Raw genomic sequence first — 9946 nt, forward strand, 5'->3', positions numbered from 1 at the left:
ACTGAGGTTTATCTTGGGCCCAATTAGCATTAGCCTGAGGTGGACTCCTTGAATGTAGCTGGAAATTCGAGTCTCCTGGAAGAAATTATCTTACTACTGACCCCCTCAAAGTCCTTATAGTGAAATGAGAAGTTTGGACAGATCTCCAAGATCGCTTTCAGTACAAATTTTCTACAATATGGATTAAGAGCCCACAGCCTGTACATTCAGTACATCCAGTACATACCATAATGGCTTGTGGTAGCCCATTAATGTCTTCTTTAAAAGCCAGTTTTTGGTGCTTTAGACTTTTGCAGAAGGCAGCTGGAGTGGTTCAAATAGTGTCTCCCCAAAATTCACATCCATCCAGAACCTCAGAGTGTGACCTCAGTGGGGGGGGTCTTTACAGATTTAATTAGGTTGAGATCATACTGGATTAGGGTGGACCCTAAATGCAATGACTGGTGTCCACATAAGAAGAAGAGGGGACATCCAGAGATACACGAAGAAGGAGATATGAAGACAGAGGCAGAGATTAGCATGATCAGCTGCAAGCCGAGGAACCCATGGATTGCTGGGTGTCACCAGAAGCTGGTAGAAAGGTGAGGAAGACTTCTTTCCTGGGTCCTTTGATGGGAATGTGGTCCTGCTGATGCCTTGATTTTGGACTTTGGATTTCTAGAACTGTGAAGGAATTAATTCTATCATTTGAAGCCATCCAGTTTGTGCTAATTTGTCATGGCAGCCCTGGGAGACTAATACAACAGCATATTTATTTTCTTTTACACTCAGGTATCCCCTACAGAAGTCACTGGGATTCTTGGAATTTTTATGAAGAATTAGAGATATTCCATGACGAGGCCATGAAGAAGCATGATTTTGAACATATTAGATAATTTGGAAAACTGCTTAGGATACAATGTTAAGAGCAGAAAGCAGAAGTATGTATAGTATGATTATAACTGGGTTAAAAAGGAACCCTCTGCATAGGGCAAAAAAGGAGGCTGAAATACAAACAGGATAGTAGAACTCTGGAGGGTTTTCTCTCTTTCGATTTTTCAAAATTCCTTAATGTGTTTATATTCAATTCTATGGAAAATGTTCTAGGGAAATAGAAGAAAACGAATCAAGATTGTAAAGTGAGAATGTGAGAAACATGCAAGTAATGAAACATCATCACGAAACGAGTGTTCGTGACCCCGGTGGCCAACTGAAGACCAGTATTAGCCATGCAATGCATAGACTTTTTCCTATGTGTTCCCTCTCTCCCTCCCGGAGGTAACGGCTATTCAGAGTGGACTATATATCACTATTTTGCATTTTTAAATGCAGTATTATTGTGAATGATGAATGTGTATATGATAAGTGTGTGGTTCTACTTATCTTGAGATTTATTAGCATGGTCACACTTCCTAGTTTGGTGATATGCGTTCTCGATTCAATGTCATGTTTTCTCGATTCAATGTCATATACCTAACATTCTTACATAGTGAGTTATATAGTTGTCCTTTGGTTTCACTGATGTGTAGCCTTCTCTTAACATGTGTCCATTCATGGCTTTACCCAGGTATTTTGGAATAAAGAAATAGGTGGGGCGCAGGGGATGGAGAAGAAATCCAGATATTGAGGCAAAATGTTCCGAGCAAAACTTTTGCAATAGGGACTTGCAGGCATCGTTTGACCAAGTCACGGTTGTTTTCTTTTCTCTTTCTCTCCCCCAGTTGTTGTGTTTACTCTCCTGATGTCAGGATGTGATTAATGGGAGGCACCCACAGGCCAGTTCCCATTTCAGGGGTCCCTGAGGGCACAGATTAGGGGTAGGGTAACTGGACAGCTCAGTGCAAGGCACAGACTTCACAGCTCAGCGAAACTCTGCTTATTTCCTCCGAGCTCATCTTTATTTTTTGGCAATTTTGCTTCCTCTTCGGATCTTTGGCCCACGCTGTGACCTCAGTGTCTGCTGACTGTGGAATCATATGCCTTTCCTGACTGTGGAGTTTGAACTTTATCAAACTCCATTTCCTTGTCAATAGACTGTGGGCCTCATGTCAGCAGTGGGGAAAAATCTTTCTGAGGCTTTCCATTTACATCCACATGATGCCAGTGACTGCTGGTGGACCCCCGATCTGACCCTCCCATACGGGAAGCCACACTACACAGATTCTTCTGAGACAGGCCCTTTACTGCTAGAAACAGCACTTGAGTTTATACAGCCTTTTCAAACACACCCTCCCAGCTGACTCCAGCAACAATTCACTTCAAGTTCATCTGACAGTGGAGAAGATGCAGCATTAAGTGAGAGGATGGGGAAAACATGGCTAGAGAAGACAACTAGCATATGTTAAGATTCTTCCCTGGGTCTAGCCCTGTGCTAGGTGCTTTATATATGTCGATCCTTTAAACCAAACTTGTGAGGCGAGCAGTATTTTCATGCTATTTCTTTAAAAGATAGATCACTGTTATAAACTACATGTTTGTTTTCTCTCCCAAATTTGTTTGTTGAAATCTTAACCCTCAGTGGGATAGAGGTAGGACGTGGGGCCTTTGGGAGGTGAAGAAGTTTATATGAGGTGATGAGAGTGGCCCCCGTGATGGTGTGAACAACAAAGGGCTCCCTGGCAAGCCTCACGAGCACAATAACTGAAAGGAACAACACGGGAGGTTTTGGTCATTAAAAAAAATATATTGTTAACTGAGCAAGTTTGGGTGGAAAGTCATGTCCTAAGGCCAATGTGATATTCACCTCTACCTTGATCAAGCCCTGTCCATTGTTTTTGTGCATCTAGAATATACTTAAAATGTCAAAATGGTCTCTTCTCCTGGCCCTGCTGTGGGGCGAGACAACCTCAACATTCTTCATTATTATCTTTTACCGGCAGTCTTCTGTGAAATTATATATGTGAAATGTTAACTATCCTGCATCCACTGATGTCAAAAAAGTATGTATCTCTCTATTTTACTTTGATCCAACTCTAGAGATTTCCCCACTTTGCTTTCTTTCATCTCCTTAATCTGCCACCGATAGATTTCATGTAACCTTCCTTACATCTTCTCCTTTGATTCTAATATATAAAGTGAACTGCAAAATTGCTATTCTCCGGAGCGGTATCTCAATCCTTGGAGATTTTGCTTCCAGGACTAGCCACAAAACCCTTGGCTCATAATAAACTCCTTGAAACTTTCTTTAGGCTTGGAATTGCTTTAATTGACAATGCGATTAGTGTCTTTACTAGAAGAGAAAGATCAGAGCTTTCTCTCCACCATGTAAGGACACAGCGAGAAGGTGGCTCTCACCAGACACTGGATCAGCTGGACTGGACTTCTAGCCTCCAGAGCTGTGAGAAATAAATGTTGCTTAAGCAGCCCAGTGTATGGCATTCTTATAGCAATCCCAAATGACTAAGGCAGTAAGTAGGTTCAAAGAATAAAGTGACAAAGAATAAACGGAAGAGAAGGCACTGAAACTCAGCTCTATGTCTCATGTTTAGTGCTTTTGCCTATTACTACCCGTATTTCTTATCTTTTGCTGAGCAATTGATTATCTCAAAAAGTAGTTTAAAGCAATGAAAATCATTTATGATTGCACACTTTCTATGGATTAGGAATTTGGGAGCAGCTGTGGCTGGGCTGTTTTGGCACAGGGTCTCTCATGGAAGTCCACTCAAGACGTTGGCTGGGGGCTGCTGTCATCTGAGGACGCGAACGGGCCTGGAGAATCTGCTTCCAAGGCGGCCGACCCACACGGCTGTTGGTGCTGGCTGTTGGCAGGAGACCTCAGTTTCTCTTCATCTGTGCTGCTTGAGTGTCCTCTAAAGATAGTGCCTGGCTTCCCTGAGTGAATGAAGCACGAGAGATCAAGATAGAAGCCAAAATGTCTTTTTTGACTTTGCCTCAGAAGCCACTTCATCATTTCTGCAACATCCCATTGGTTACAAAGGCCAGCCCTATTCAACACAGGAGTGTAGGACACTGGGGGTGAATACTGGCAGGCAGGATTATGGAGGCTGAGTACAATACTAACCACGTTGCCCAACACTGTGGGATGTCAATGCTGGTTACCAAAAAATCCAATACAGAGGTAGCATTTTCATAGTGTTAACTGGGTTCCAGAATCTGAAAGCATGAAGTTTTTAGGTTTCCATGATTTTATAATAAAAACTGGACTCAAGTGCATTTGCTCACCAATAATGTGAACATTAGAAAGGATCAACGTCAACATACATAGTAATTTGGGGGGAGGATGGGTATTTGATAACTTAAACATTTTAAACATTCAGTATATGTTAAACAAACAAACATTTCCCAGTATACTCAAACTAACATTATTATACCAGAAAATATAACTAAATTTTCCCCTAAGTCTTATGAGTCATTCCAACAAATTACTGAACCGGAGGAAGGGGTTGTGGGGATCCCTGATTTATAACCAGCTGGTTAGAGTGCCAGAGGCCTGGACTTGTGACTGACATCTGATTTGGGGGTGTCTTGTGGAGTCTGGGCTAACTCCGGGAAGTTAGTGTTAGAATTGGATTAAATTGTAGGAAACCCAGTTGGTGTCCACAGAAAATTGGAGAACTGGTTGGTGTAGGGGGAAAAAAAGCTCCTACATTTGGAGTCAGAAGTGTTGGGAGTAGAGAAAGTTTTCTTTTCGTGTTTATCGTAACTCCTGGATTAGGGGTTGACACCTCCTCACTCCACTGGGCAGTTGTGGTGTTCCTCTCAGGGCTAGAAAGTTACGTGTGGGTGTTACTCTGGCATTATATGATTGTCCAGTCCCCCACTTACGCAATTCATCTCATAATTTCCACACTGCCAGTGTACCCAGTTTACAGTGAAACAAACAGGTTCTGGCAGGTTGGGAGTGACGGGCCCCCTCGCCCCTGCAGGGACACCTGGGCGGAGCCATCCCCAGGGCAGGCTCCAGTTGCCACCACCTACACAGCTCTGACAACAGGCTTCGGGCCTTTTTTTCTCTCTTTTCCCTGTTAAATACCCCCTTCCCGTTTTTATTTTGTTTCACAAACAGTGCATGTTTGTGCAATAAACAACAAAAAGAGAAACAATTGTTTCCAGAATCTGAAAGCATGAAGTTTTTAGGTTTCCATGATTTTATAATAAAAGCTGGACTCAAGGTCATTTGCTCACCAATAATGTGAACATTAGAAAGGATCAACATCAACATACATAGTAACTTCAGAGCGCAGGAAACTTGAGCACATCCTCTAGTCTCAGTTTCCTCGACTAGAAAACGGGCGGCCATCACTCCTGCCCCTTCATCTTACCTAGATCCCTCTGGAGCCCTATTCTGAAATCAGCCAAGAGCTGGCGCCCTGAGTTTGTATTTGTTTCTAATTCAGGTCTGCAGATGTATCCCTTGAAGTCACCTCGAGCCTTGGCCTGCCTTGATCCCCAGCCGGACGAAGCTCCAAGGCCGACGTCACGTCTCGGGGCTGCGGAGCCCAAGTGGTGGGGAAGCCCAGCGGTGCCTTCCGTTAATGAGACAGCGCCACCCTGCGGTCAGTATGGAGAACAGTAGCTATACCCAAGAGTTAGGTGAGAGCGGCTCTGGGTGCGGAGAGGGTGGCCAGAAGTTCGCTTTAGTTTGGATCCGAGCCGGTCGGGTGGAAATCATCTCAGTCAGGGAGGAATCTTCTCTTAATAGAGGATGGATGGCGACACACAAGGCAGCTGGAGCCACTTCCATGGCTTCTGCTGTTGTGACTTAAGCTTTTCCCCTTTTCCCGTTGCCCTGGGAGGGAGAACTGTGCACAGAGCTGTGCCCCGGGGAAGCTCTGTCCTCAGCTCTGCCTTGGGACCTTCTCGTTTGTGCCTACAGCACATGCGCAGATCAGGTGTGCAGGTGGTTTTCTCCTGCCCTCCAGGCTTTGCTGGAAATTCTTACCTCTTGCTCCCCCTCTTTTTTCTTTGTCATTAAACTCCTCAGTTTTCTGGACACCTAGGTGTCTGGATGCTGAATGGCCCAAGGTGTGAAGTTAAGAGACCCTGGATCCAGACGCAGCTGTGCCGTGTAGGAGCATCTTGTCATATATACCATGGGGAGACAAGTCTCACCTTTGAAAACAGAGCCTCCTTGACTGGCTTGCACTTTCTACGGGGTATTGTGGAGCTCACTGAGACTGTAGGTTAGAGCAGGGATCCCCAACCCCTGGGCCGTGGACCAGTATGGACCTGTGGCCTGTTAGGCACCTGGCCGCACAGCAGGAGGTGAGTGGCTGCTGAGCGGAGGGAAGCTTCATCTGTGTTTGCAGCGGCCCCCCAGCGCTAGCATCACTGCCTCAGCTCCATCTCCTATCGTCAGACATTAGATTCTCATAGGAGCACCCGTCTCTGGTGCCAAAAAGGTTGGGGACCGTTGGGTGGGAGGACAAAAGCCTGCACCTGCATTTCCAAACCCCATAATCTGGACTCGGCCTCCTCTTCCAGCCTTAATTCCAACTACCGTCTACCCAGGCAGATGGGCTCAGGGTCCCCCCAAACTTTCCACACCCTTGGTGGTGCCATTGCCTCAGCCTGGAAGGCGTCTTCCCCAGCTCACTCTGCCTAAAATCTGCACATCCTTACGGCTGTACTTGCTTCCCCAGCCTCTCAGGATCTCTGATGAGAGTCTGCCACGTAAGCTCCAGGACCAACAGCTCATGCTGAATGTGTGGATGGGTTCTGTAAATTATCTAAGTTCTCTAACTAGAAGGGCAACATATGTGCTGTTTTATACAAAAATAAAAAATAAAATTAAAAAGAATCAACCATTATCTCACTTCTCTGATATAACTACTATTAATTTTTAATTAATTTTAATTATTATACCCCTCCAGACCTACAAATTATTTCTGTGCAAATAGATGTATTTTACAAACATATTTATTTTACCATCTTTTAATGTGCGTAAGTTATATTTCTGCAGCTAGTTATTGAGCTTCCAGAAGTAGAAACTCCTACTCACCCTTCAAAGCCTAGCCCACGTCACTCTTCTTTACAGGACTCTCTGATTCTCGCAGGCAGTCATCATTGCTTTCATCTGGGTGTCGATCACACCTTGACCATAGTTTTCTATCAGTACTTATTATCTTGCATTTGGCTGTTGATTTATGCATCTGACTTCCCCACTGGACTGGAGCTCTTTGAGGCTGGGGACTCTGTCCGGTAGATTTTTGTATTCCTAATTGTTAAAGAGAAATAATTCTGGCACTCGTTAAAATGGCAAGGAAGACTTAATTCAAGATGATTGCAGTGGGGGTCACGACTTGCAGTAGGGAAGGGAGATTTGGCTCAACTCCGAATACAAGAACATGCAGGGATTTACAACCAAGGAGCAGGGCGGGGGTCAGTGGATGGAAATTACTAAGAGGAGACATCAAAGGTAAGGGGATTCTTGCTAAAGACAGGCCAAGGGAGGACTTAGATATAAAGGGTGGGGCATGAGGACCTTGACCAAATATCCAGGGTGGTCAGTTATCAAGGTAATCAGATACTAAGTGTGGTGGGGAGATTCTCGCTGAACTGACCTAGCAGGATTCTTGCTAAAACTGGGCCAAGCAGCCTGAAGGCAGGATGGGGCCTATGCGGAGGTCCGGAGGTCCGTGCGGAGGAAGGCTCTAAAGAATTTAACTAAAATTTGGTCAAGGAGAGAGCCTTTGTCACAATATACATTCACCGAGTCTATGTATATTGAAGTAAATATCATGCACCTAATTAAAATACATCACCACATCTTTTTAGCTGTATTCTGAAAGAGAAACACTCATAGTTTCTCCTCTAGAGTTTATAGACTTGAGAAGGAGGATTTTGGAACCGTGGACCCTATCAGTTTTGGTGTCCTCTGTAGAACAAAGAGCTTTGTGAAGATCAAAGCCCGGCTTTGATCCTGTCATCTCAAAACTCCCAAGTCTATTATTTATTCTACTGAGATATTTATTGAGCACCTACCATGTGGCAGATACAGTGATAAGTACAGTAACTAGGACAGTGATCACATCCCTGCCTTCTTTAGGGCTCACATTCTACTGGAGGGAATCAGACAATAGGCCAAATAAATAAAGTAAGTATAAATTCATCAGATGGAGAAAAATAAAGTTGGGATGGGACAGTCCCATAGACCCACCCTGGTCCTCTGCCAGGGTGAGGGGTTTACCAGGCCAGGGGATGTGCCCCTGGGAGTCTGAACCCCCTTTTAGACCACACTCTGGTTACCCAGGACCTCAGAACTTCTTGCCCAAATGGCAGAGAACACATCCAGGGCTTGCATGGGTTTTCCCTTGGATCTGCTCTTAGAGAATAAATCAGAACACAGGCGTATGCACCCCTAAGCCCGAGGTGTGATCAAGAGGTGGCTGCTTGCTTTGGGTGTTCCTGGGATGTTCACGTGTATGTGTGAGGTTCCTTGAGGTGCCAGGTGGAAAGGGGATGGGAGCAGAAAAAGGGTGGGCCATATTTTGCAGACCGCCATTTTTACTCTTGTTCCAAACTCTGCCCATGTTAGGGACAGATCTGGGAAATAAGGCTAGGGACTTCTTTGTGGGGTGGGGCGAGGGGCGGCGGGGTGGGGAGGTGTCACTGCAATTTTAAAAAGATGATCAGAAAGGCATCGTGAAGAAGGTGACATTCTACTAAAGACCTGAGGGGGATGGGAAAAGGAGTGATGTGAATATCTGTGGAGAGCAGTCCAGGCTGGGGGAAAAAGCAAGTGCAAAGGCCTTGAGGCAGGAGTGTGCCTGGCTGCTCCCCAGGCACCTTGCCCCACGGGCACCTGCCTGATTTGAGCTTGTACAAACATAAAAGAAGTAGGCTCTCCATAAATGTCATATTGAATGAATGGACCAGCCTCTTTGAGGAACCACTCCCAGCAGCACACAAAAGAGTCTTTCTTCCTTGCCCTGTGCCAAAGGGTGTTTCTGGGCCAGCCCTGCTCTCATCCTGATGACCGGGGACTGCTACTCTTCAGGCCAGGATTTCTCCAAACCTGCTATTTTAAAAAGTTCATTCAGTTCTCTTGAGACTCTCTCCTTATCACCTCCGCCTTCCTGTTTTCCTCCCCTGCCCAGCACCCTTGATCTCCCCACAGTCTCCCCACATGTGTGCAACTGTTCTAGGGAAGCTTGTGTCTTGGATGTGGCTGCAGACACAGAGCAGAGGGCGGGCAGCTGGGGTGTGTGTGTGTGTCTGGGGCAGCCATGGATCCCCTGGGGACACCTCAGAAAAGAAAGACTCAGAGGTCAGAGGCTTGACCTGGCCTCAGGTGAGGGGAACATGTGAGGGTATTTACACAGATAAGAGGAGAAGAAGAAGGAAGAAAAGCTTTGTTTTGGGGACAGGTCCTGAGGTTTTGACATCACATGGAGCCTGGGTCTCAGACCCTGGGTTTCAGCCGATGGCTTCTCAGCTTCACTGACACTGCTCTGAGCACCCTTTATCCTGGGGGGGTGGGGAGGGGGGGCGGCAGGGGATTGTGGCTCCTCTTTCAGAGACGTGGAACTGGCTTCACCCGCTGGGTCTTCCGTCTCCTGCCTCCCTCTGCACAGGCTGTTTCTCTGGTGTGCTCTTCCAACCCCCTTTGCTGGGCAGCACCTGCTCACCTTGGGGACTCTGTGGGCACTTCCTCCTCTTGGCCCCTGAGGCCAGCAGGGTACCTTCTGCCATGCTCCTAGAGACCTTACACTTTGTTTTGTTGCCCTGATCACTCGCTCCTGGCCTGGTGAGCTGATTTTCTTTCCTTGGTGGCAAAAGCCATTTTTATTTTATGTCCCTAGAGCCAGCATGGGACTAGACATGCACAGTAGGTTTTCAGACTGTTAGTTTAGGAAATGAATGGATAGAAAGTGACCTTGAAATATGCTCTGGGGACAATTTGATATATCTGAGGAGGCTTCTAATGGCAGAGGGAGACACAGTGAAGGGGGACACTTATTGGGGAGAAAATGGGGCAGGACTTGGATTTAGCCAGCATTTTCTG

General features: G+C 45.9%; 1 long non-coding RNA gene across 1 annotated transcript in view; it reads left to right on the forward strand.

Annotated features, from left to right (window-relative positions):
* LOC120613493 (uncharacterized) overlaps nt 1–6128 on the forward strand; it is an 8301-nt gene extending 2173 nt beyond the window's left edge. Inside the window, exons 2-3 of the long non-coding RNA XR_005655724.1 lie at nt 5337–5495; nt 5924–6128. This is a non-coding gene — a long non-coding RNA (uncharacterized LOC120613493). The remainder of the gene's footprint in view (nt 1–5336; nt 5496–5923) is intronic.
* Nucleotides 6129–9946: the final 3818 nt, after the last annotated feature.

This window comes from Pteropus medius, unplaced genomic scaffold, assembly GCF_902729225.1.
Source record: "Pteropus medius unplaced genomic scaffold, Ma_sr-lr_union100, whole genome shotgun sequence".
NCBI classification, from domain to species: Eukaryota; Metazoa; Chordata; class Mammalia; order Chiroptera; family Pteropodidae; genus Pteropus; species Pteropus medius.